The sequence below is a fragment of the Nomascus leucogenys genome, chromosome 12 (assembly GCF_006542625.1).
Source record: "Nomascus leucogenys isolate Asia chromosome 12, Asia_NLE_v1, whole genome shotgun sequence".
NCBI classification, from domain to species: Eukaryota; Metazoa; Chordata; class Mammalia; order Primates; family Hylobatidae; genus Nomascus; species Nomascus leucogenys.
Genome location: NC_044392.1, coordinates 54,524,385 through 54,550,422, shown reverse-complemented (window position 1 = coordinate 54,550,422; position 26,038 = coordinate 54,524,385). Strand labels below are relative to the sequence as shown.

General features: G+C 41.9%; 1 long non-coding RNA gene and 2 pseudogenes across 2 annotated transcripts in view; 1 reads left to right on the top strand and 2 right to left on the bottom strand.

The window, feature by feature from the left end:
* The window catches only part of LOC100585076, a 1,278,821-nt pseudogene that overhangs the window by 296,757 nt on the left and 956,026 nt on the right, over positions 1 to 26,038 (top strand). The window lies entirely within an intron of this gene.
* On the bottom strand, positions 14,184 to 14,588 carry LOC115837639 (annotated as a pseudogene).
* Positions 14,599 to 22,450, bottom strand: LOC115837641. The gene is made up of 3 exons (XR_004032678.1): positions 22,007 to 22,450; positions 21,377 to 21,503; positions 14,599 to 14,743 (listed from the first exon to the last, which is right to left on the bottom strand). It is a non-coding gene; the product is annotated as an uncharacterized LOC115837641 (long non-coding RNA).

The following is a 26,038-nucleotide window of genomic DNA, read 5'->3' as shown; positions in this document are numbered from 1 at the left end:
TGGCCAGGCTGGTTTTGAACTCCTCACCTCAGGTGATCCACCCACCTTGGCCTCCCAAAGTGCTTGTATTACAGGCGTGAGCCACCGTGCCTGGCCTGCTTTAGGTTTCTTTTACTTGCCTTTTTCTTGTTTCTTGAGGGGGGAGCTTAAGTGTATTCATTTGAGACGTCCCCTCTTTTCTTTTATCCCTCTTTAAAACTTTTGTATATAATTATTGTAGGAAGTTAGGCTTGGGCCCGCAAACTATGGAAGGACAGAATATACTAGGCCGCTGCTTTAATAGCTGGTGCCTGCTTGTCGCCCACCCCCACTCCCCCACCTTAGTTGCCTTGTCTGAACCAAAGAGTTTAGTCTAGAATGAACATTTACTAGCCTGCAAAATAGTTCACTACATCTATTCTTATCAGCTTGCCTGACTGCCCAGGTCATAAGTCAAATACTTGAAAAGCCCCCCGAGCTGACCATGATTGCAATGCATTATGGGCTGCAACAAAATACAATACAGCGAGACAACCCTAAAAAAAAAAAAAAAAAAAAAAACCTAAAAGTCCCAACCCAAGATCCAATAGGCGACATCCGGGAATATTGTGACCCCATAGTATTCAGCCTATGAGGAACTGGGGTAGGCACTTCCACACTAGGGGATAAATTGCTTGTTGTAAGCCTACTGGGTGTGCCTGCCTACCAGACACCCGATCTTGCAAGACTGTCATTAAAAGTCGCACTTCTGCTGTTTTCCGGGTCTCTGAGTCCATTCTTTGGATTTGGACGGGTGAGTTTATTTCTCACAATTATTTCCAGCAGGCCTTGCACAGTGGGTGTCTCATGCTTGTAATCCCAGCACTTTGGGAGGGTGAGGCTGGTGGATCACCTGAGGTCACGAGTTCGAGACCAGCCTTGCTAACATGGTGAAACCCCCTCTCTACTAAAAATACAAAAATTAGCTGAGCGTGGTGGTGTGGGCCTGTAGTCCCAGCTACTCAGGAGGCTGAGACAGGAGAATCACTTGAACCCAAGAGGCGGAGGTTGCAGTGAGCCGAGATTGCGCCACTGCACGCGACAGTGCAAGACTCTGTTTCAAATAATAATAATAATAATAATGGCATGACCTAAAGTTATGCAAACATTTGCCTTAGATAAAATTTCAAGTTTTCAAAGTTGTTAGCTGGGTGGACAGCATGGCTTTACTTCCTATTTCTTGGTATTTCCTAATCTTGTTGAAAAAGTTTTTCTTTTTCTCAAAGGCTTATTTCAGTGGAAGCCCATCTGCAAAAACTGTTATTAATTTAAATTAGAAAATAACTACAAGTGCCATTGACATGTTGGTTATTGTTTTTGCGAGTGACCTAAGGCCACCTCTCGGGGGAGCTGGGGGTTGCCTTCCGACGTCTGCGCGTCTGCACCGCAGGCCCGGGCAGGGAAGTCAGACTCGGGGGCGGTGCGGCAGCGCGAGGCCTGCAGTCCTCAGCGCGGGGTCGCTCCGGGTCCCCGCGGGGGTGTGTCTTCCGCCTCTTTAACCTGGCAGGGGCGGTTCAAGTGGCCCGGGAAATCAGCGATTTGCAGGGTCAAGGGCTGGTGCTTTGAAAGAGAGGCGGAGGGGAGAGAGGGATTTCCCGGTCTCTGCTGCACTCGGTCCATCCGCTCGGTTACTCCTTTTCTTGGCCCGCGCGAACCCGCTGTGTGGTAGAGGCGGCCAGGTACCTTTAAGGCCCCCCTGCGCCTGCGCCTGCGCCTGCGCTTTGGGCTCTCCTGACCCGCTAAGCGGGACCCTGAGGAGCCAGCTGGCCGCAGGCTATGGGCTGGGCGGCGGTTGAGACAGCGGCGGTATTGGGAGGGGTAGGTGAGGGTCGCCAGGCTGCCTGATTCTGAGTGAACGCGGTGCTTTTGGGAACCGGGATGGGCGACCTGTGGCGCCAGGAGCGGGCCAAGGCGCGACGGCGCGGCTGCCGTTTGGATGGGAAGTTACGGTTTACAGCGAAGTCCACCCACCGTTTCCGAGGTGAGGGCGTCGCGCCAGGCCGGGCGGGCGGTGAGTCCGGGGCGGGCGGGTACACAGCTGGGTCGAGCAGCGGCTGTCGCAAGTTTTGTTGCGAGCGGCGGAGGGCGAGGCGGGGTGGGGGGTTGGGGAGGCGTGTGTTCCGGCCCCGCCGGGGCTTAAGTTCCCTGCGCTCGATTCCTCGCTTGCCGCTGCCGCCCGCAGCCCTCATCTCTTGGGCGCTGGTGAAGAAACTCGCTGGCGGGTGTTCTATGGCATCTCAGGGGGTGGAGGGACGAGCAGCTTCGGGGGCACGTCCTCGTATATCCTGTGGAGGACACTGACCCTGCACCCCACCCTCGAGGTCAGAAATCGGTTCCCTCTGGGGACCTGAGAGGCGAGACCAGTCGCGCCCCTGACTTGCAAAGTTGGGGTCTTTATTGGCCTCCGGGATTCTGCTCCTGGCGGTGTCTCCAGGCTGGTGATGGGCAAGCCAGGTGTGCCAGGTCCAGCATGCACATGAGGAGCGTTTGTAGCCATCACTGAATCACCTCATGACTAGTGGGGGAAGCCTCAAATTCAGCGCAGGATTTCCGGTAGGTTGGATTGTGGGGGTTGGTGTTTTTACTCCAAAGAGTTGCTGTGATTTCCCTGTGTCTGTCTGTCTTTCTGGCTTGTTAGATCATCTCATTTGGCGTCCTTTCTCGGAAGAGTTAACCAAGACGTTTGGTGTGGTTTCCTTGCTTTCCTCCTATCTTTTGCTGCTAGAGCTGCTTTTGAAAAGAAGTCTTTGCTTGCAGTGGTATCTTTCCTTTGGGTTACAGCGTTGTTCATCCTTTCTTTGCCGAAAGAATGAATCCCAGTGCTTCACGAAGTGAAAGAAAAGATCTGCTGGTAGTGTTTAGTCTTTGTTCTGAGCTGGTATGTGTTATAGTAGCTTTTTGTTTTTAAATTTTATTAGTAAAATTTCACCAGTGAACCAGAAGCTCTTTTTTTCTGTTATGAAATGCTAGCTTTAAGATTTCTGAGAACTTTGTGTCAAAGAAATATTTGAAAAGTTACTGAAGTATACAGAAGAGGTTCACAATTTTAAATGTGCAGGTGGTCCGGGCGCGTAGATCACAGCTGTAATCCCAGCACTTTGGGATGCCAAGGTGGGCGGATGCCTTGAGCCCAGGATTTCAGATCAGCCTAGGCAACGTGCCAAAACCGTATCTCTCTAAAAATACAAAAGTTAGCTGTGTGTGGTGGTGTGTGCCTGTAGTCCCAGCTACCCGGTAGGCTGAGGTGGGAGGATCACCAGAGCCCAGGAGGTTGAGATTGCAGTGAGCCGTGATCATGGCAGTGCACTCCCGCCTGGGTGGCAGAGTGAGACCCTGTCACAAAAAAAAAAAAAAAAGTACAGGTAATGAATTTTGACCAAGTGAACAACCACAGATCATGAAATAGAACATTACTAGACTGGGGTATATTTGTAGTAGTGGCATTATTGGTTTTAGAGGTATATGAATGATAAAACTTCAGTATTACATATTGTTGAACGTTTTCCCAAAGTGGTTATACCATTTAGCAGGGATATTCTGGTTACACCACATCCTTGCTGATGCCTGTCAGTTAAAAATTATTTTGCCATTCTAGTAGGGGTGCAGTAATATATCAGTGTGGTTTCATTTTGCATTTTCCTGGTATTGAGATTGAGTATCTTTTATTGCCATTTATATGTCCTCTTTTGTGAAGTGCCTGTTAAATCTTTTTATCCAATTTTCATTGATATGCTTGTTTTTCTGTTGATTTGTAATACTTTATCCTGGATATGTGTCCTTTCTAAGATATATATGTATTGCATTTCCCTGTTTTCAATCTGTAGCTTGCCTTTTCACTCTTTTAATGGTGCTTATTCATGAATGGAGATTCTCTAACTTTTTTTTTTCTTTTTGAGACAAGATCTCACTCTGTTTCCCAGGCTGGAGTGCAGTGGCACAATCACAGCTCACCGCAACCTTGACCTCCCAAGGCTCAGGTGATCCTCCTGCCTCAGCCCCCAAGTAGCTGCGACCTACAGGGGAGCACCACCACACTCAGCTCTTTTCTGTATTTTTAGTAGAGATGGGGTTTTGCCACATTGCATAGGCTGGTCCGGAATTCATATGCTCAGGTGATAGACTGCCTTGGCCTCCCAAAGTGTTGGGATTACAGGCATGAGCCACTGCACCCAGCCTGAGAGTCTTAATTTTAATGAAATTGTACTTTATCAATCTTTTCCTTTATGGTTACTGCTTTTTGTGTCCTGTTTAAGAAATTAATGCCTAACCTAGGAGTATGAACACATTTTTCTGTGTTAACCTTATAGCAATTTTATTCTAGTTTTTGCATTTCTTTTTTTTTCAGACAGGGCCTCAATCTATTGCCTGGGCTAGAGTGCCATGGCAGGATCTCAGCTCACTGCAACCTCCACCTCCTGGCTCAAGCGATCCTCCCACCTCAGCCTCCTGAGTAGCTGCGACTATAGGAGTGTGCCACCATGCCTGGGTAATTTTCAGATTTTTGTAGAGATGGGGATTCAACATGTTTCCCAGGTTGGTCTCAAACTCTTGGGCTCAAGTAATCTTCCCACTTAAGCCTCCCAGAGTGCTGGGATTACAGGCGTGAGCCACCCCACCCGGCTATGATTCACTTTTTACTACATGGATGTGTCTGCTTGATCCAGCACCATTTATTGAAAAGACTATCCTTTTCCTTCTGCACCGTTTGGCACTTTTTTTCCAACATTTCGGCACCGTACAGTCATTTTTTCCAACGTTTTGGCACCATACAGTCATCCGATTTATGAAATTAGTGTGGGTCTGTTTCTGTTTCTGGACCAACCTGGACAACATAGTGAGATCCCGTCTCTACCAAAAATAAAAATAATAAATAAATGAGTAAAATTTAAAAAATAAGTGTGTAGAGCAGATGGAGTCATACATGATAATTTATAAATGATTGTCAGTTTCTTGGCTACATATGGGTGTTGGTAATTCAGATGTGTTGGGCGTTCAGGCAAAATGTATTAAGTGAATTATATGGTGTTCACAGTGATTGCTAGATGTTCACTGTGACTTGAATTAGATGTTATTTGAGCCTCACCGAGCTACAGTTTTGACTCTTTTATTTATTTATTTATCTTTTTACAATTTTTACAATCTTCCTGTCAAGGCAGTAACTCTTTTATACTTAATTGTTCTTAGGTATATGTAATTACCGGGAAAACTATGCATCGTACCTAAATAAGTGTTAAGCCATTTAAAGGGCTGACGTGATGTGATGTAAACAATAGTATTCTACGTAATAGTTTTAGGACTACATCAAATAATTTTTTTTTTTTTTCTTGAGACGTGTCTCACTCTGTTGCCCAGGCTGGAGTGGAGTGGTATGATCATGAGTCTCTGCAGCCTTGACCTCTCAGGCTCAAGCAGTCTGCCCACCTCAGCCTCCTTAGTAGCTGGGTCTACAGGCATGCACCACTATGCCCAGCTAATTTTCTATTTTTTATGGACAGGGTTTTCCTGTAGTGCCCAGACTGGTTTCAAACTCCTGGGCTCAAGCGATCCTCCCACCTTGGCATCCCAAAGTGTTGGGATTACAGGCATGAGCCATCACCCCTGGCCATTTTAGTTTTAATAATTTTTATATTTTTCTAATTTAAAAGATTTACTAAAATCTCTTACAGCTATTATTTATGAGTATAGTATTCATTGTTGTTATTATGATTATTTTGTATGTGTTTAATCTCATTTTCAATATAAGCTCCTGGAAATTTGAGATTTTGTCTCTTTTATTCACCACTGTATTCTCAGTACTTGACCTTGCCTGGCATGAAACAGATATTGAATAAATATTTGTTAAATGAATGAATGAATGAACATACTAATACCATATTCAACAATCTCCAAGTGTCACGGTTTTCACCATCTAACAAATAAAATAGCTTGTATAGAGCAGACTCACAGTCAACCTGCCATAAAAGGAAATGTCAATGAAAAATAAACCTTTGTATGTGTAGCTGCTAAGATTTTGGGGCTTTTGTTACTGTAGCATAACCTAGCGAAAGCTCAGCGAGACAGCCTATAGAATATACGTGTACAGATAGACTAGATAGACCAGTAGATGCGATTCCAAAGAAGCATTAACTACACCCACACACTCTTAATTCCCTAACAGAAAGAATCAAATTCTTGTTCAGTAAGATCTGCCTCAAATATTCCTTACTTTGTGAAGGGCCCATTTTTCTTTCTCTATACTTTGTCTCTGTGTCTCTCTTTTCCAAGTCTCTCATTCCACCTAACGAGAAACACCCACAGGTGTGGAGGGGCAACCCATCCCTTCACTGAACCATTTTTATTCTTTCAGAAATGTGATTGATAACAGTAAAGCCACACTCCTCACGTGCCTGAAATACCCCTCATTGTCTTCTTCAGGTGTCAAGGGCTCTGGAACAGCCACATAAAGGTGAGGGTAATATTTTTACTGTAGTTCTTTCATTGATTGATTGATTGATTGATTTTTTCTCTTAGACGGGTTAGCATATATGTATCTGAAATTGAAATTCAAGAAGAGAGACAGGCACCTGTACTAGTTTTCTCTTGCTGCCTATTATCACATTACCACAAACCAGTGGTTTGAAACCACAGAAGTCTGGAATGAAGTGGCTGGTTCTCTGGTCAGAGTCATGTGAGGCTAAAATCCAGGAATGGGCTGGCTGTGTTTTTTTCCTAGAGCTCAAGCTATTTTTCCAGGTTCACTACAGACATTGAAAGACTTCCTATTCTTGTTTGTGGGGGACTGAGGGCCCTTTTTCTGTGCTGGCTGTCAGCGGGGAGACACTCTGACTCCAGAGGCCACCTGCTTTCCTCCTTACTTGTCTGTTCCGTCTTTCAACCAATAACAACTCATGGAGTCCTGCTCAAGCTCCCACCTTCTCTGACTTCATCTTCTCCAACCAGCCACACAAAGCTCTGTCATGTATGGAGTGATGTGATTAGATCCAGTTCATGCGGTCACCTCACCATCTTAAAGTCATATAACTGGCATATAACATAATCACAGGAATGGTGTCTCATCACCTTAACAGGCTTTAGAGACAAGGGTGTGGCATGTTTGGGGATCATTTCAGAAATTCCGTCTACCACAGTAGGACACTCACATTCCCCCATCTGCAAAATGCATTCACCCTCTCCCCTAAGGTTTCCAAATTTCATGTCATTAAAGCATTAGTTCAACATGAAAAATGTCATGTAGACCACATCAGATCAAAAGTTTAAAATCCCATCTAAAACATCCACACCAGGTGTGAATGAGGCTTCTGAGGGTGTTCATTAAGTATAGATCCTTGACATAATTCCCTTACCTCCGTCGACCTGTGAAACTGAACAAACAGTTTATCTGCCCCTAATGTGAAATGATGGGACAGACATAGAATAACAACTACAGTGATTCTAGTTCAAAATGAGGCAACATGGAGGGGATAAAGAAGTCACTAACCCAAAATAGTTTGGAAATGGAGCTGGGCAAAATCCAGCAGGAGTTTCTTAGTTAGGATCCACAGCCTGGGACTGACCCTGTGTCCTGTGGGTCTTTGCCTCTGGGCTCTCTGCTCTGCATTTCTTGAAACCATTATTATTTGTCATTTTTCTCACGCTCTTTTGCGTATGGCTCCTACTGCACTCAAAATGTTTTTGAGATTCATCCATGTTGTTTTGTGTGTCAACAGTTTGTTCCTTTAGCCATTCCATGGAATGAATGTATCACAGTTTATTGATCCACTCTTGTATTGACAGATACTTGAATGTTTCCAGTTTTTCCTATTATGAATAAAGCTGCTATGAACATTCTTGTATAAATCATTTTCTGGACATGTTTTAATTTCTGTTGGTTAAATGCTTAGGAATTACTGAGTCATAGACTAGGTAGCTGTTTAGTTCTGTAAGAATATGCCAGACATTTTTTCCCAAAGTGTTTATACTATTGTACATTCCAACCATTAATATATGAAGGTGAGAAAGCTTTTGCTACTTCCAAAGAGGCCTCTGTATATCCATGTGATTTTTTCTAACTGGAGATAGGCTGATGACTTCAGGGACATGAGCATGGGCTACCCGTAATCACCACCACCATGAAGTTGGGATTCAGGAAGGAGGTTAATCATATAAAGAATCCTGTGACCAGTATGAGCTTCTGTCAAGCCACACAGGGCACTCAAGTGAACAAGACATGGGGGTCCTGGGGTCATGGTAAGAAAGTGTCTCTTTGGTAAAACCTTTTCCTTTGGGAGGTAAATAAATTATTTGTTCCTTCTTGGTAGCCTTTGAAGATAAGGATGGTCAAACAAAATAATATACCTGGAGAAACTCAGATCTTGCTAAGATTTACTAGTTGGGAATCCAAAGTTAATGCCAAGAAGCAGCTGCCAGTTGGGATCAAATGTGAGCCTGTGGATCAAGGTGCGTACTCGAACACAGAGAGCTTTTTGAAAGAGGCTACCAGTAGTTTTTCCAGGGCAGAGATGGGTCCTTTATTTTTCTCTCTAATCTAGCCCATAGTCTTAGCTGAGAAGTTTCCTTCATATCACTTTAAATGATGATGTCCCTTGTTCAACAATTTTCTAAACATTCTTTAGATAAGAATTTTATGGGCATTCTTTATTGTATCAGGCTTAAATTTAATGCATCATAAGGTTTTATTGCAAAATATTGCCTTGTTTCCTTTTTAAGATGATACAATTTATAATATGCAAGTTTGCTGTCTGTCCCCTCCCTTTATGTACATAGAAAATGAGCAAACATGTGGCCATGAAACAGATGGTCATAGAATTGGTTCAGTGGTTGTGAGTGCAGCAACCCAAGAGTGTCTTGTCTGAAATACCACCAGGAATGACTGGACACAGTAGACAAAGGTTTTTCAACTGGACGCCTTAGGATACATGCTTCCAAAAACAAAGTAGCCAAAAAGAAACCAGAATCACAGAATATCAGAGCCAGAGGAACATTTGGAGGTAATTCAGTACCTCCTCCTTTTCAACCTACAGGGGAGATAGTGGAACAGAAGCAGGGATGGGTCTGCCTTCTGTGCCCACAATTCATTGGAGATTGTTGTGGTGAAGAATTTCTTCTGTGATGAAGGAGAAATACACCCCCGTCAGCTTAAATTCAGGCAGGTTTATTGAAAAGATGAAGAAGCATCTTGCAGAAGCAAAGCGTGGCTGAGGCTTGTGGGCTCTGTCTGGACAAATGAGCAGCCAACAGTGGCTGATGCTGCCCCTGACTCGGGGGCCGTGTGGTCTGTGGTTCTCTGTGAGCATCTCTTCTATTCTCTTGCATCTTCCCTCAGCCTGACAGTCTCTGTATACTCTTCAACACATAATTGAGCGAGGCTGTGCCAGCCCCAATGCCACATAGCACTTTATGTCAAATTAGAAAGGCGTGAAATAAACTGGCCCGTTATAATACAGCTGTTGGAACAACAGTTGAAAATAACAATATCTTGACTCCTGGTTGAGTGCTTTATGCTGAGCTTTCTTTTCTGAATATGAGCACAGACTTGGGGATATTGGTGTCACCTAGTGTTATTAGCTAGTATTCTCCTTTTGTTTCCCCATAACATCCCCTCCTCCTTCCCACAGATCCACTCTCCACTCATTTCCATCCTGTCTTATGCCACTTGGGGCTTGTCTCTTCTAGAATGCATCCCTGGCTCCCCTGTGTGCACACTTCTAGTTAGGTTTAGCAATGGGGGCACCTGATGGAGCCTGGAAGTGAGAGGAAGGTGAGGTCAGTATTTCTTCCCTCTCCTTCCCTGCTCTGGCACTGAGTATCTGGCAATAGCTGCATCTGTCTATTACCTCAGTGGCCACTCTTCCACAGCCCCAGTTCTCAGTGAGTCCCATAGCATTATTTACCTTTGTTCTTTTGGCTCCCACCAAAGAAGATCCAGAGGCATTCTCCTCACCAAGGCGTTAAGAAATGCATGGGTGAGGGGAACAGCGGCATGCATGTAAAGGTCCTGTGGCGCCTCTCCTCTGCAGGCTGGAGGTCATGGCAGGAGATGCTGCATGGATTTGCCCTCCCTGCTGTCAGAACAACAGGGTTCTGGAAGAGTAGAAGACAGGCCGTGGGACTGGGCCATCTAGAGACAAGGCGGGAGGGATTTCCTTGAGAGGCAGGGACATGTGGTGAGGTGTCTGGGAATGTAATGGATGGGAAATCTACTGAGAGGTCAACTTACGTAATAATTAGAAAAGCTCTAGTTCTGAGTACAGAGACCTGATGGAGTCACCATAGTGGGAGTTTATGACCTGGCATCCAGTTCAGATACCTGGAGCTTCTTGACTGAGGGGAGATCGGATCCCTTGGGGAAGAGTGAAGCCTTCAATGCTGCCACAAGTGTGATCCACCTACCTCAGCCACCCAAAGTGCTGGGATTACAGGCGTGAGCCACCACGCCCGGCCTCTTTTTTATATTTAAAAAATATCATTTTATATATTATCAGGGCAAAAGAGAAAAACTGTATGATTACCTTGTCATACACAGTAAAAGCATTTGGCAAAATTGAAAACTTTTTTCATGATTTATAAAAAAAAAAACCCAGAAAACGTTCAGCATGATAAGAACAGAAGGCAACACTTCCAACCCCTTAAGGGCAGATTTGAAAAACCCACAGGTAACATTATATTAAATGGCATAAGATTGAATGCTTTTCTATTAAATCAGAGAAAAAAGTAGAATACCTGTTGTTACTCTTTTAATTCAGCATTATACTAGAGCTCTAAATCAATGCAATAAAGTAAGAAAAATAAATAAAGTATTGAAAAGATTGAAAAGAAAGAATTGAAGCTGTCTTTATTCACAGATAATGACTGTGTATGGTAACAATCCTAGAAATCTACACAAATCTACCAGAACTAATCAGTGAGTGGTAGTGTTGCAGAATGTAAGCTCTCAACATAAGTGGTCTTTTGTATTTCTGTATATTAGCAATGAGCATTTGGAAAATGAAATAAGAATATAATTTCATTTAAAGTAACATCTAAATACATGTTGTGCTTATAAATAAATTCAACAGACTGGGCACCATGGCTCACACCTGTAATCTCAGCACTTTGGGAGGCCGAGGTGGGCAGATCATGAGGTCAGGAGATTGAGACCATCATGCCTAACACAGTGAAACCCCGTCTCTACTAAAAATACAAAAAAATTAGCTGGGTGTGGTGGCATGTGCCTGTAGTCCCAGGTACCTGGGAGGCTGAGGCAGGAGGATCACTTGAACCTGGGAGGCAGAGGTTACAGTGAGCTGAGATCGCATCACTGCACTCCAGCCTGGGTCACAGAGCAAGACTCTGTCTCAAAAAAAAAAAGGAAAGTCAACAAAATTTATGTAAGGCCAGTAAACCAAAAACTACAAAAAATTGCTTTGAGAAATTATGAAAGAACTAGATTAGTGGGAAGATAAACCTTGTCATGGATCAGAAGAGTTGTTATGTTTAAAAAGTCAGTTCTTCATAAATTGATCTCCAGATCCAATGCAATTCTAATAAAAATTCCAACCGGCATTTTGGTAGAAATTTACAAGCTGATTCTACCATTTATATGGTAATGTCAATGACCAAGAATAATCAAAGAGCAATATTATAAAAGAATAATGGTGAATGAATTCACTACCTATTTCCAGAATTACTCTACAGCTATGAAAATCAAGATCATGTGTTTTGGTGAAAAAAAAAAAATAGAATATATATCAGTGGAAGAGAAGACAGAATCCAGAAATAGATACTCGCATATATGTCTAATGATTCTTAGGACATATATATATGTATACACACCCCCCCCACACACAAACATATACATGTATGTGTGTGTGTATATATGTGTGTGTGTATATATATATGTATATATATTCACCGTTTTGAAGATTGTCATCTCCAAATAGGGAACATACACACACACACACATATATATATAAATACTGCAGTCTGATAAGATAAACAGCACAATGAAACAATTTCTCAAAAGACTTGAATAGATACTTCAGAAAAGAAAATACATGAATGGTCAATTAGCATAGGAAAAGATGCTCCACTGTTTGGTCATCAGGGAGATCAGTGCAACAATGAGATACCAGTACATATCCATGACAATGGCTAAAATTAAAAAGGCTGAAAATAGCACATGTTGGTGAGGATATAAAGCACTTGGAAGTCTTATACTTGTAGGAATGAAAAATGGTACGGCTCCTTTGAAAATCTAACAGTTTCTTAAAGGTTAAACATACACAAATCAGATAGACAGTCATTCCGTTCCTAGGAATTTACAGACTATGGCTGCACAATAATCTGTATGTGTGTTTCCAGACCAAACTGAGGGGCGGGCTGCTATTTCTCGTGGCTCAGTAACGAAACGCAGATGAACTCAGGAGGAAGAGAGTTTTTACTTCTGCAACTGGTTACAGGGAAATGGCCTGGAAATTATCACCAGACCAACTCAAAATTACAAAGTTTTCCTGAGCTTATGTACCTTCTAAGCTGTATGTGTATGTGGAAGTGTGCATTCATCTAAATACATAAGTGGTTAACTTTTTTTAATCTATAACTAAGTCTGAGTCCTGAAGACCTTCCTCTGGAACCTGAGTAAATTCACTTAATCTAAAGGGGTCTAGGTACTGGGGCCCCTTATCTTGTCTCCTGCTAAATCATAGAGGTTTGGGGAGTTCCTTCAGACCTGCAATAAACTTGTTTGTGGAGGCCTGGGGAGTTTCTTCAGACCCCCAATAAAACTCTAATACTAAATTAATCCTGTTAAGAATGCCTTCGTTATTTCATCATGCTTTAAGGCCCAGGAAAAGCCTAGGCAAAACTCTTGGTGGGCTTTTGTTACATTCCAGCCTTTGTATAAGAGCACTGTCTTCTTCTTTTTTTTTTTTTTTTTCCTCTTAATATTTAACTGAGCCACTCAGTCGTTCCTGAAACAGTTGTTAGGGAGGCCTGTGTTAGTGAGACCTGGCCTGCCATGTATGGATGCTCATGATAGTTTCTTCATAATAGCCCAAACGTGGAATGATAGAAATGATAGAAAAGTACAAACATACATGGTATAGCCACACGAAGGAATACTAGTCAGCAATTACAAGGCATTACGGATGGATTTTAAAATTACGTTGATGCATGAAGGAAGGCAGACACAAAAGAACACAGGTTGATCATTTCATTTATAGAAAATGGTTAAAAACGCAAACGGACCTGAAGTGACAGTGGCTCCTTGGGGCTGAGTGTTGAAAGACTGATGAACTGCAAAGGGGCACAAGAAACTTTGGGGCATAGGGAATTTCTATCTTGGTTGTGGCAGTAGTTCGTTAGTGTATACACTTGTAAGCATGCATTGAATTGCACATTTTAAAGTGGTGCAGTCTGTTGTACCGAAATTATACCTTTATATAAAGTTGATTTCATCATCTTAATTTCTCCATACTAGTAATTAGCAGCTAGAAAATGAAATTCAATAAAACATAATAGAGTTTAATAGCCAGAATCATTACATGCTTAACAATACATGCAATGAAGTAGGTACAAGGCCCCTAAAAGCAATTGTTGAGAAAAATTAAAGAAGACTAAATAAATATATATCATGTTCATTGATTGGAAGACTCAATTTTATTAGCATATTACATCAACACAATTCTGATTAATATTTCTAGTAGGAGATTTTAGAGAAATTTAAAAGCTAATTTCAAAATGTATTTGAAAATCCAAGAACCTAGAATAAGCAAGTCGGTCTTGAAGAAGCAATAAGTTGGAGGACTTACTCTGCTAGATTTCAAAGCTGATTTTAAAGCTACAGTAATTCAAAAACGTAGTAATGGTGTAAGTATTCATAAATATATCAAAGTAAAAGAATACAGATTCAAACAATATGCCCATATATGTACAGTTATTTATTTTTTTTAGTAGAATCTTTTTTATTCATAAAAAATCCCTCAAAACAAAATAGTTTTCCAACCACACACAGGAGGGGTATGGGTAGGGGAAGGTGTCTGTCAGTATATCCCTGGTCCCCAGCCCATTTGGCTTTGGCAGCAATAAGGTGTGTGGGGTAATGGCCCCTGAAATTAAAATGGTGTGTGTATAAGAAGGAAATGGGGGCAAAGCTGTGGGGAGCAGTGGAGGGGAAGGAACAAAGGAGGTCAGTACTGGGAACGCTGAAGGTGGGAGGCCATTTCATAACATTGCTTGTTGATGAAACTGCCGTGGACACCTTCTTTGCCCATCAGCAGGCCTAGCGTCTTGGCAGTCATGGTGACAATGACGTTGTAGGTGGGGGCTCCACCGATGTTCTTCATATGAAGATCCACAGTCAATTCCCCATCCTGTAGCAGTGAGTCTGGGACCACAGTATATTTCTGGCCCCCCAGTGTCAGCCCATTCACAAAAAAGCTTGACCAGTCTTTGCCAACCAGGACACCAACCTCAGCTGGCATGATGTTGATGAAGGTTTTCCCTGGGGCGGCGGCCCAGATGGAGGGCGTGTCCTTGTTGCGCACAATGGCCGCGTCCTAACAGTTCTTATTCGCTACGAGGCTGTAGATGGAGGCGTCCACTTGGCCGTTGCATTGCTGCAGGGGCTCCTCTGGTCGCTGCTGCTGAGGCCGCCTGGGCTGGCGGGCAGGGGAGGTGGAGAGCTCGATGCAGGCGCTGTCCTCCTCGCCCCGGCTCTGCTAGCTGTGCCGCAGCCCTTGCACCGCCACTTAAAAAAAAGAAAAAAAAAAAAAATATATATATATATTATACATTATACTTTAAGTTCTAGTGTACGTATGCACAACGTGCAGGTTTGTTGCATAGGTGTACATGTGCCATGTTGGTTTGCTGCACCCATTAACTCGTCATTTACATTAGGTATGTATCCTAATGCTATCCCTCCCCCAGCCCTCACCCCATGACAGGCCCTGGTGTGTGATGTTGCCTGCCCTGTGTCCAAGTGTTCTCATTGTTCAATTCCCACCCATGAGTGAGAACATGCTCGCATCGCCACTTCTAAATGTTTTAGAAACAAAGACACCAATGCCCCTCATTGGGGAAATGAAAGACTTTTAAATAAAACGATTTTGAGTGAAATAATATTTGTCATTTTAAAAAGTTAACCACTGTCCATCATATATTGAAATTAAGATGTGAAAGTTAAAATTGGAAACCTTGTAAAGGAAAAATAGGAAATAGTTTCATGAACTTGACATAGGAAAATATTTCTTAGACTAGATACTGTAGCACTCACCACAATAAGAAATCAAGCAAATTGCACTTCATTTTTTAACAGCTTCTGCTTATTATGTTGTTGTTTAACAACTTAAACGCTATCTGTAGACCAGGAATAATTATTTGCTATATAATATAGCAAAAAGTATGTATATATAAATGGACTCATTCAAAATATATAAAGAACTCCTATAGATTACAAAGAAAATCACAAACAGCCCAGTATATCAATGAATATAAAAATTTGAGAAGATATTTTCCACAAGAAGATATCTAAATGAACATTAGGCATGAGAAAACCAAATTAGGATATCACTACACACCTGGTATAGTTTAAAAGACTGAAAATAGTAAGTGTGGGAATGTAGAGGAACTGGAAATGGCCTACATCTTTCATAGAAATGTAAAACAATACAAATACTTTGCAGAACTCTGTCCATTTTCTACCCATTCACCAAGAAACTCCATCCCTAGCTATAGATACCCAGGAAAATAAGTATCTTCACAGAAATAATTGTATGAGAATATTCATAGTTACTTATGCACAGTAGTCATCAAACCTATCTCCCATCAGTAAAATGGATATTAAATTGTGTGATAATCATACAATCAATAGGATATTACTTGGCCAAAACAAAATGAAACAAGGGAAAAACACAATCAAACAAATTAGTGGCATATATACCCACCTGAGTAAAGAGAAGTCAAAACAAGAGAACATACTAAATGATTCTATTTTTTTATTTTTTTGAGACGGACTCTCACTCTGTCCCCCAGGCTGGAGTGCAGTGGCACGATCTTGGCTCCGCCTCCCGGGTTGAAGAAATTTTTCCTGCCTCAGCCTCCCAAGTAGCTGGGATTACAGGCACCTGCCAGCACGCCTGACCAATTTTTGTATTTTCAGTAGAGACAGGGTTTTCCCATGTTGGCCAGGCCGGTCTTGAACCTCTGACCTCATGTGATCTGCCCGCCTCAGCCTCGCAAAGTCTTGGGATTACAGGCGTGAGCCACCGGGCCTGGCCAAAATGATTCCATTTTTATGAAGCACATGAATAAGCAAAATTAATCTATGGTGGCTCCTATAGTTTAAATATTGGTCCCCTCCAAATCACATGTTTAAATGTGGTCCCCAGTATTGGAGGTGGGGATTAATGGGAGGTGTTTGGGTCATGGGAGTGGGTCCCTCATGAATAGATTAATCCCCACCCTGGGAGAAGGTAATGAGTTACTTCCTGTAGGAGCTGGTTATTAAAAAGTGACTCATCTTTACTCTCTTTTGCTTCCTCTCTCACCATATGATCTCTGCCCCCACTGGTTCCTTTTCACCTTCTGCTGCAAGTGGAAGCAGCCTCAGGCCCTCATTAGGAGCAGATGTGGGTGCCATGCTTCTTGTGCAGCCTGCAGAACTCTAAGCAAAATGCACCTCTTTTCTTTATAAATTACCCAGCCTCTGGTATTCCTTTCCAGCAACACAAAGGGATTAAGGCAGTGACAACATTCAGAATATACTCTTCATTTGAGGGATGAGTATTGACTGGCGAGGACCACATCAGAACTTTGTGGCATGGCGGAAAATGTCCTCTGTCTTTAACTGGGTGTTATTATACAATGTATAGTTATATGAAAATTTCTTAAGCTGTACCTTTAGGTTTTTTGCAGTATACACTATGCAAATTATACCTCAGTGAAGAACTGTTAGCATACAACGAAGAGAAAACAAACACTCAAAAGTGTGAAAATTGACAGAAAATAGGTAACAAATATTTAGCATATAAATAAGAGGGATCCGTTGAGAAGAAACCAAAAGCAATGGAATAGAACAAAGACAAAAAAATATAATAAAATTTTTAAATTTCAAAGTTTGAAATGATATTAAAGTGGCACACAGTTTCCTCAGGAAAATCAAGTGAGAACCACAAACTCTGAGACTAATTCCAGCAAAAGTATGTAAATCAGTTTGATCTAATGGTACTCGGTTAGCTTTGAAGGCCAAAAGGAACTGGTTTCTAATTCTTATTCCTCTCCTCACTAGTGTTTTGTCACCTAGGGAAATTTTGCAATCTTTCTGAGTTTGTTTTCTCATCAGGAGCAGGATAATACCTAAGTAACACTATAGTTCATAGATTTTTTTTTTTTTTTTGAGATGGAGTCTGGCTCTGTCTCCCAGGCTGGAGTGCAGTGGCTCAATCTTGGCTCACTGCAAGCTCTGCCTCCTGGGTTCGCACCATTCTCCTGCCTCAGCTTCCTGAGTAGCTGGGACTACAGGCGCCTGCCACCACACCCAGATAATTTTTTGTATTTTTAGTAGAGATGGGGTTTCACCGTGTTAGCCAGGATGGTCTCGATCTCCTGACCTCATGTTCCGCCCGCCTCGGCCTCCCAAAGTGCTGGGATTACAGGTGTGAGCCACCGTGTCCGGCCAGTTCATAGATTTAAATATGATTGCATGGCAGTGGACATGAAACACTAATTGTTAAGAATATATTTACACTGAGCTCTCCTTTATCCACATTAAAATTGTAGACAAACAACAATTGACAAAGAATAGACAAAAAGTTCTAATGTAAATATTCTTCCTTTGTTTCTAGAAAGAAGTCACACATACAGTAAAAATAGAGAGAACCTAGTTCATTTTGAACAAACTTCCCCAAACCTTGAAATATGTCTACTTTCTAACACCAGAAATGTCTTGAATGAGTCCAACCCCTGCAGTCCCCTCTGTCTGGAATAGACTGAGGAAGTTTGCTCCAGCCTTAGAACAGCATGGGCTGGCAAGCGTTCTCAGAGAGGCTCTCAACTTCAACTCTAAAGGCCCTAAGGAATATGTGCAACTGGGTCGGGTTAAGGCCAAGCTGAACCACATGACCAGGGCTCTCACCACCGCCAAAGTCAGTGGAAGGATATCAGTCCCCAGAGCTCTGTTACAGGCCATGGGATGCTCCATGGAGGGGTGGTAAGCATATGAATAACAATCAGCAGAAACATCGGTAATGGACAGGAGGCATAAATAAACAATGTCTGCCCTCCAGTAAAACCCAGGAAAGTTCTCATTCAAAAAGCGATGTCTTGAAGAAAATGTAGGTATGAATCTTTGTGACTTTGGATTAGACATTTTTTAAGTAGGCACAAACAACCCAAAAATAGATAGATAAATGGACTTCACTAAAATAAAAAACTTATATGCTTCAAAGGATACTGTTAAGGAAGTGAAAAGATAATCCACATAATGGGAGAACGATTTCCAAATTATATATTTGACACGGGTCTAGTACCTAGAGTATATAAGGAATTCATATAACTGAGCAATAAATGACAAACAACCAAATTTAACAATGGGAAAAAATCTGTGAGTAGAGGTTTCTCTAAAGCAAACACACAAATGGCCAAGAAGCACATGCAAAGATGTTCAATGTTTTTCATCATTAGGAAAATGTAAATTTAAGCCAAAATGAGATACCACTTCACACCCACTAGTATGACTTAAGAAAAAAATAAAGACAACACATGTTTGGAAGGTTATGGAGAATATGGAATTCTCGTATATTACTAGTGGGAATGTAAAATGGCGTAGCCACTGAAGTTGGTAAACAGTGTGTGAGTTCCTCAAAAAGTTAAACATAAAAGAAAGTTAAACATAAAGTGACATATGATGCAGCAATTGCACTTCTAGGTTTATAACCAAGAAAATGAAAAACATGTTCACTCAAAAACATGTACAAAGCTGTTCATAGCAGCATTATTCATAATAGTTAAAAAGTGGAAACATCTTAAACCACCATCAGTTGGTGAATAAACAAAATGTGTTATAACCATATGGTGGAATATTATTTGGCCATAAAGAAGTTGAAGTACTGATGCAGGCTAAAAAGGATGAAACTTGAGAACAATATGCTGAGAAGCAGATGCAAAATGCCACTTTGTTATTCCATATAGAGGAAGTGCCCAGAACAAGTACATCTATATATAGAGAAAGTAGATTAGTGGTTGTCAGAGACCGCAAGAAGGGGGAAATTGGAGAGTGACTGCCCATAGGTACAGGCATGCTTTTTGGCATTTTGCAAATATTCTGGAATTAGGTAGTGGTGATGGATGCGGAACTTTTGGAGTATGGTAAAAGACACTGAAATATATGCTTAAAAATGGTGATTTTTGTGATATATGAATTATACTATGGAAATAATAATAACAAGAGTAATAAAGCAAGGTGTCTTTCCACATCTCCATGTCTTGTATTTTCATTAAAAAAAAAAAAAAAAAGCGTTTCAGGGCCAGGCTCAGTGGTTTCCTCCTGTAATCCCAGCACTTTTGGAGGCCTAGGTGGGAGGATCGCTTGAGGCCAGAAGTTCAAAACCAGCCTGAGCAAGACCTTGTCTCTACGAAAAATAAAAAATTAGCCAGAAATGATGATGTGTGCCTAGAGTTCCAACTACTTGGAAAGCTGAGGCAGGAGGATCGCTTGAGCCCAGGAGTTTGAGGTTGCAGTGATCTATAATCACCACTGCACTCCAGCCTGGGTGACAGAACAAGACCCTGTCTCAAGAAAAAAAAAAAAAAAAAAAGAAGCATCTCACTTTAATAGTAAGTGGCCAGAATATGATGCTGGCAGCATGTTGTGAGGAAATGTGTTAGATGAAAGAAGTTAAATTCCAGTTCTCCTTTTTTCAGAAATGAGGTATAGGGGAGAGAAACATGTACTTGGAAAGAACTGACCCAGCTGAATTGGAAAATGTGGGAAGGGGATGGGGAAGAGGCTGCTCCACCTGAGATCTGGCTCCAGGACTTACAGCAAGGGAAACTTGGGCAAGTTACAGACTCTCTGTGCCTCAGCTTCTTCATCAGGAAAACAGAATCATCCCATAAACTATAAAGTCGATGGTATCACCGAGTCCCCAAATTGACTGCACATCTGAGTCATGTTAACAAACACATTCCAGGCCCCACCTGAGCCCTCTGAATCGGAATCCCTGCAAGGAGGACGATGAACTTGTATTTGCACTGACTTTCCCAGCTGTTTCTTACTCTGATCAACTTGGGGGTAGGACCCATTGAGCTGCATCACATCATTCTAAAGCCAAAATACAACAGCAGAACAAGAATATTTTCAATGCAGTCTCTAAAGCAGAGGAGAAACTGTTGAGGGAACCTAGAAGTAAAGGAGATCTGGCTTGCTGGGCTGCATTTAAACTTTATTTTGAGTACAGAAGAGACACGAGCTCTTCGGGACACATGGCTGAGGCAGTGACAGTCCAACTTTGGAAGAGTAGAAGCCCTAGTTTCACATTCAAGCATGCTCTGAGTAGAAATTAAGTTTACCTCTTCTTGCACAGCAACATGGCCAATCTTTCCTAAGCTGCTCAGCTTACAAGAAAAGGAATCATACTGCTAAGAATTCAAACTTCAGCAGTCATGGGTAAGTAAGGAAGTCTTATAAACCTATTCTATCCACCTAACCAGAAACCCGAAATTTAGCAAGTTCTTTCACTTTCAGAACAGTTGTGTTCACTAGATCAGAGGCATCGAGACACGAAGAACAGACCCTTACAGAGGGAAAGTGTTCTCTTCAGTTTGAGGACATCACTGGAACATTGGGGAAGTGGGAACACAGCTGCTCACTCTACAGTATGGGTTGCCTTTGTGTCTGGAATGTGTCTGATGTCCTGATCCGTTTGCCCATTTCAGGGAGCCTTGGGAGGACCGCGAATCACTGATGGAATTGGACAGTGCATGGAGTTGGCTCAGCAGGATGAGGGTAAATGCAGGGGAAAGTCCAGGTCATACATACTGAGAGACAATGAGTGGCGCTGATGGGGACAAAGATAAAATCAAAAGTTTGTGCTTCATCTTCAAAAACTCAAACTGATAACAAACTTGGCCTTATGAGAAATGATAATTATTTTTCTATTTACATGAGAATTTAATCTCAAAACAGAAATCAGAAAAATATTAAGTCCAGGGCATAAAACCTAAACCATTGCTCATATTTATTCTTTCTAAATAGAGCAAAGTGTAAAATCTTCTCCATAAAACATACATTGTGGTAATGAAAAGGCAAAAGTCTTAGAATCATTGGTATTCCATAGAAGAGTGAATTAAACACAGCCAAGGGAAGACCCAGGTCTCATACTTCTCTTGTATATTCCAAAGTTCCAGGGAAATTCCAGGTGATAGAGGTTATTTCCCACACTGTTAAAGCAAGGTTGCAGACACTTCTGAATTTTGGTCCCAGTACTGTAGAAGGGCACACCTCTGTCCTGCAAAATAATACAGGAATGAATACTCTTCCTGTGACTCATTCTGGTCATTCTTCCAGCATCACAAAAACCAAAAATGGAAATATGGCCAAATACATGATTAGCTATCCCTCATCTTCAGGTTTCTTACCTGTTACTTATGGATAATAGCATTATCTTAAGGATTATGATGAAGATACAATGTCCAAATATAAACACAGTTTTGAGCAAAATGCCTTGTATGCATTGCTCAATGAATAATTACTAAATAATTATGTGAATATTTACTGGATTATATGGATCTTATGAATAATTACTGAATAATTATTGTGATTGCTTTTATTGGCAGTGCTGAAAACTCATCCCTTTGTGACCTCAAGTAACCCATGTAACTTTATGAACCTGCAGTTTTTTCCTTTAGAAACTTGACAGATTTTCATTCTGACACAGAATGTCAGGTCTCCCAGACCCCAGAAAATACATTGACATAAAGCCTTTGATACATCTCAAAGCAGTATCCTTACCGTGTCATTGGAAGATGGTGTGGGCTGCAGAGAGGGATGCTTTCAAATGGGATTGACCAGTCCTCCTTCCTTCACTTCCACATGAATGCTGGGCAGCCCAGGGTCAACCCACTGCACCCTCAACTCAGGCAAGTCCAGCAGCCAATCTTAGGAGACCTGGGCTACAGAACAGTCTCCCAAGTTCCAGGCTTACAAAACCTAGGTGGGGATGAAAGCTGAGAAAGTGAAGAGGTGGTTCATGGGATCACTCTTTCCTACTTGTTCCTCTCACCTCAAACTCACCTTCTACTGCACAGCAGCACTGAGGATCACCAACCAACCCTGACCATAACCTTGATCTTGCCATGTTCTGTTAGTGGAATGCAACCAAAAATCAATGGTGTTAGGCCATCTCAACAAAATATATATCAAACCATATTCCATAAGAACTGCTCGTGGCCCTGTTCTTTTCAGTATATGGGAAAACAAAATGGAAACAACAAAATAGCATCAGGTTTACAAAACTTCCCAAGAAGTTTTCTTGGTGTTTCATACCTCTCTGTAGGCTGAGGAAGATAAACTCTGAAGACAGGCTCTATACACAGAAATTGGTTGGAATAAAAAACTACAAAGGGTTTCTAAACGCACATATCAGGGAGTTTTTTTGTCCTATTCAGCTCATGTCATGCCTTTGTCTGCCAGTCCCCAGTATCAAGTTACTGGAACCCATGCAAGTGTGACAATCTCATAGTCACCTGAGTGTAGGAGATGCACAGGAAGTACTGTCAGGCCTCCTAGCTTTGATTCAGTATCTCTTGTCATCTGTGATTCAGTCTTCTGTCCCTGAACAATGTCCATGGAGTTTCTATGCCTGTTTAAGGAAGCTGGCAGCCTTGCCTTTGTATTTGGAAATATTGTTCCCCAGGCTTCACTGCTCTCAACTTTAATCTTGATCTCCTTTAAGTCAGCTTGCTTAGCTGCACAGTCACCCTGAAATCAGGACAGAAACTTTTCTTCTTTACTTTGCTGATATATTTCCATAAAGCAAGGCTGGACCCCGGTTCTCCACCCCATCAATGCAATGGCTGATCCAATGTTTCTTTGTAGATTTTTTTTTTTTTTCGTGATGGAGTCTTGCTCTGTCACCCAGGCTGGGGTGCAGTGGCACCATCTTGGCTTGGTGCAACCTCTGCCTCCCAGATTCAAGTTATTCTCCTGCCTCAGCCTCCTGAGTTGCTGGGATCACAGGTGCACAACATCACATCGGGCTAATTTTTGTATTTTTAGTAGAGACAGGGTTTCCCCATATTGGCCAGGCTAGTCCTGAACTCATGACTTCAAATGATTCACCTGTCTTGGCCTCCCAAATCACAGATTCTTTTTAAAGCAAGAATTGTTCACATTTATCTATCAGTAGAGTTTCATGTATAGATGCCTATAAACATTTAATATCCATGTTACCTGGTGATATAAGTATGTATTGCAGCAACACTCCTAGAAAATTGTTTGACTAATTTTTGGAGATATTTTGGGGAAAATTTTTGTTTAACTTTGACTCAGGCAGGGAATATGGCATTATGGTCTACACGTAGAGGGAGATTTTGGCCTGTGGGTCTGGAAAGCAGGGTCATCTACTTCTCACCAGACTTAATCTAGGGCACCCTAGAATATTCCTGTCAGAATCCATGTTCTTGAATTGAGAATAATTATGTCCTTGTGCTATGACTGGACAGTGATTTGGTGATATGTGAAGTGTGAATTGCTTAATGTGACCTGCTTCTCTGAATTTATTTACAGAAAATGAAAGTGATGACGAGGAAGAGGAAGAAAAAGGGCCAGTGTCTCCCAGGTAATGCTGTGGAATTGTGGGCTGTTAATTCAGTAGTGACATCTGGAGATTGTAGATTTAGGGAAAATGAGGAAGTGATGAATAGAACTATTTCTTCCATTCACCCAGCTACAAATTGTCCTAATATACAATGTTGTATGTTATTTGTGGCACTTGTATTGGTTTTAATTTCATAGTCCTCTCAAGATAGGAACTTGCAATCAGATGAGCCAGGTGAACTAGCCAAACAGGGTTTTCTTGTTGATCTTTTCAAAAAACCAGCTCCAGGATTCATTGATTTTTTTGAAGGGTTTTTTGTGTCTCTGTCTCCTTTAGTTCTGCTCTGATCTTAGTTATTTCTTGTCTTCTGCTAGCTTTTGAATTTGTTTGCCTTGCTTCTCTAGTTCTTTTAATTGTGATGTTAGGGTGTCGATTTTAGATCTTTTCTGCTTTCTCTTGTGGGCATTTAGTGCTATAATTTTCCCTCTACACACCGCTTTAAATGTGTCCCAGAGATTCTGGTATGGTGTGTCTTTGTTCTCATTGGTTTCAAAGAACATCTTTATTTCTGCCTTCATTTTATTATTTACCCAGTAGTCATTCAGGAGCAGGTTGTTCAGTTTCCATGTAGTTGAGGGGTTTTGAGTGAGTTTCTTTTTTTTTTTTTTTTGAGACACAGTCTCGCTGTCGCCAGGCTGGAGTGCAGTGGCGCGATCTAGGCTCACTGCAGGCTCCGCCCCCCAGGGTTCACACCATTCTCCTGCCTCAGCCTCCCGAGTAACTGGGACTACAGGCGCCCGCCACCTGGCCCGGCTAATTTTTTGTATTTTTAGTAGAGACGGGGTTTCACTGTGTTAGCCAGGATGGTCTCGATCTCCTGACCTCGTGATCTGCCCGCCTCGGCCTCCCAAAGTGCTGGGATTACAGGCGTGAGCCACTGCGCCCGGCCTTGAGTGAGTTTCTTAATCCTGAGTTCTAATTTGATTGCACTGTGGTCTGAGAGACAGTTTGTTGTGATTTCCATTCTTTTATGTTTGCTGACGAGTGCTTTACCTCCAAATATATGGTCAATTTTAGAATAAGTGTGATGTGGTGCTGAGAAGAAGGTATATTCTGTTGATTTGGGGTGGAGAGTTCTGTAGATGTCTTTTAGGACCGCTTGTTCCAGAGCTGAGTTCAAGTCCTGGATATCCTTATTAAGCTTCTGTCTCATTGATCTGTATAATATTGACAGTGGGGTGTTAAAGTCTCCCATTATGATTGTGTGGGAGTCTAAATCTCTTTGTAGGTCTCTCAGAGCTTGCTTTATGAATCTGGGTGCTCCTGTATTGGGTGCATGTATATTTAGTATAGTTAACTCTTCTTGCTGAATTGATCCCTTTACCATCATGTAATGGCCGTCTTTGTCTCTTTTGTCTCTTTTGATCTTTGTTGACTTAAAGTCTGTTTTATTAGAGACTAGGATTGCAACCCCTGCATTTTTTTGCTTTCCATTTGCTTGGCAGATCTTCCTTCATCCCTTTAGTTTGAACCTATGTGTGTCTCTGCACATGAGATGAGTTTCCTGAACACAGCACACTGATGGGTCTTGACTCTATCCAATTTGCCATTCTGTGTTTTTTAATTGGGGCATTTAGCCCTTTTACATTTAAGGTTAATATTGTTATGTGTGAATTCGATCCTGTCATTATGATGTTAGCTGGTTATTTCGCCCATTAGTTGATGCAGTTTCTTCCTAGCCTCGATGGTCTTTACAGTTTGGCATGTTTTTGCAGTGGCTGGTACTGGTTATTCCTTTCCATGTTTAGTGCTTCCTTCAGGAGCTCTTGTAAGGCAGGCCTGGTGGTGACAAAATCTCTCAGCGTTTGCTTGTCTGAAAAGGATTTTATTTCTCCTTCACTTATGAAGCTTTGTTTGGCTGGATGTGAAATTCTGCGTTGAAAATTCTTTTCTTTAAGAATGTTGAAGGTGCTGGAGAGGATGTGGAGAAATAGGAACACTTTTATATTGTTGGTGGGACTGTAAACTAGTTCAACCATTGTGGAAGGCAGTGTGGCGATTCCTCAGGGATCTAGAACTAGAAATATCATTTGACCCAGCCATCCCATTACTGGGTATATACCCAAAGGATTATAAATCATGCTGCTATAAAGACACATACACACGTATGTTTATTGCGGCACTATTCACAATAGCAAAGACTTGGAACCAAGCCAAATGTCCAA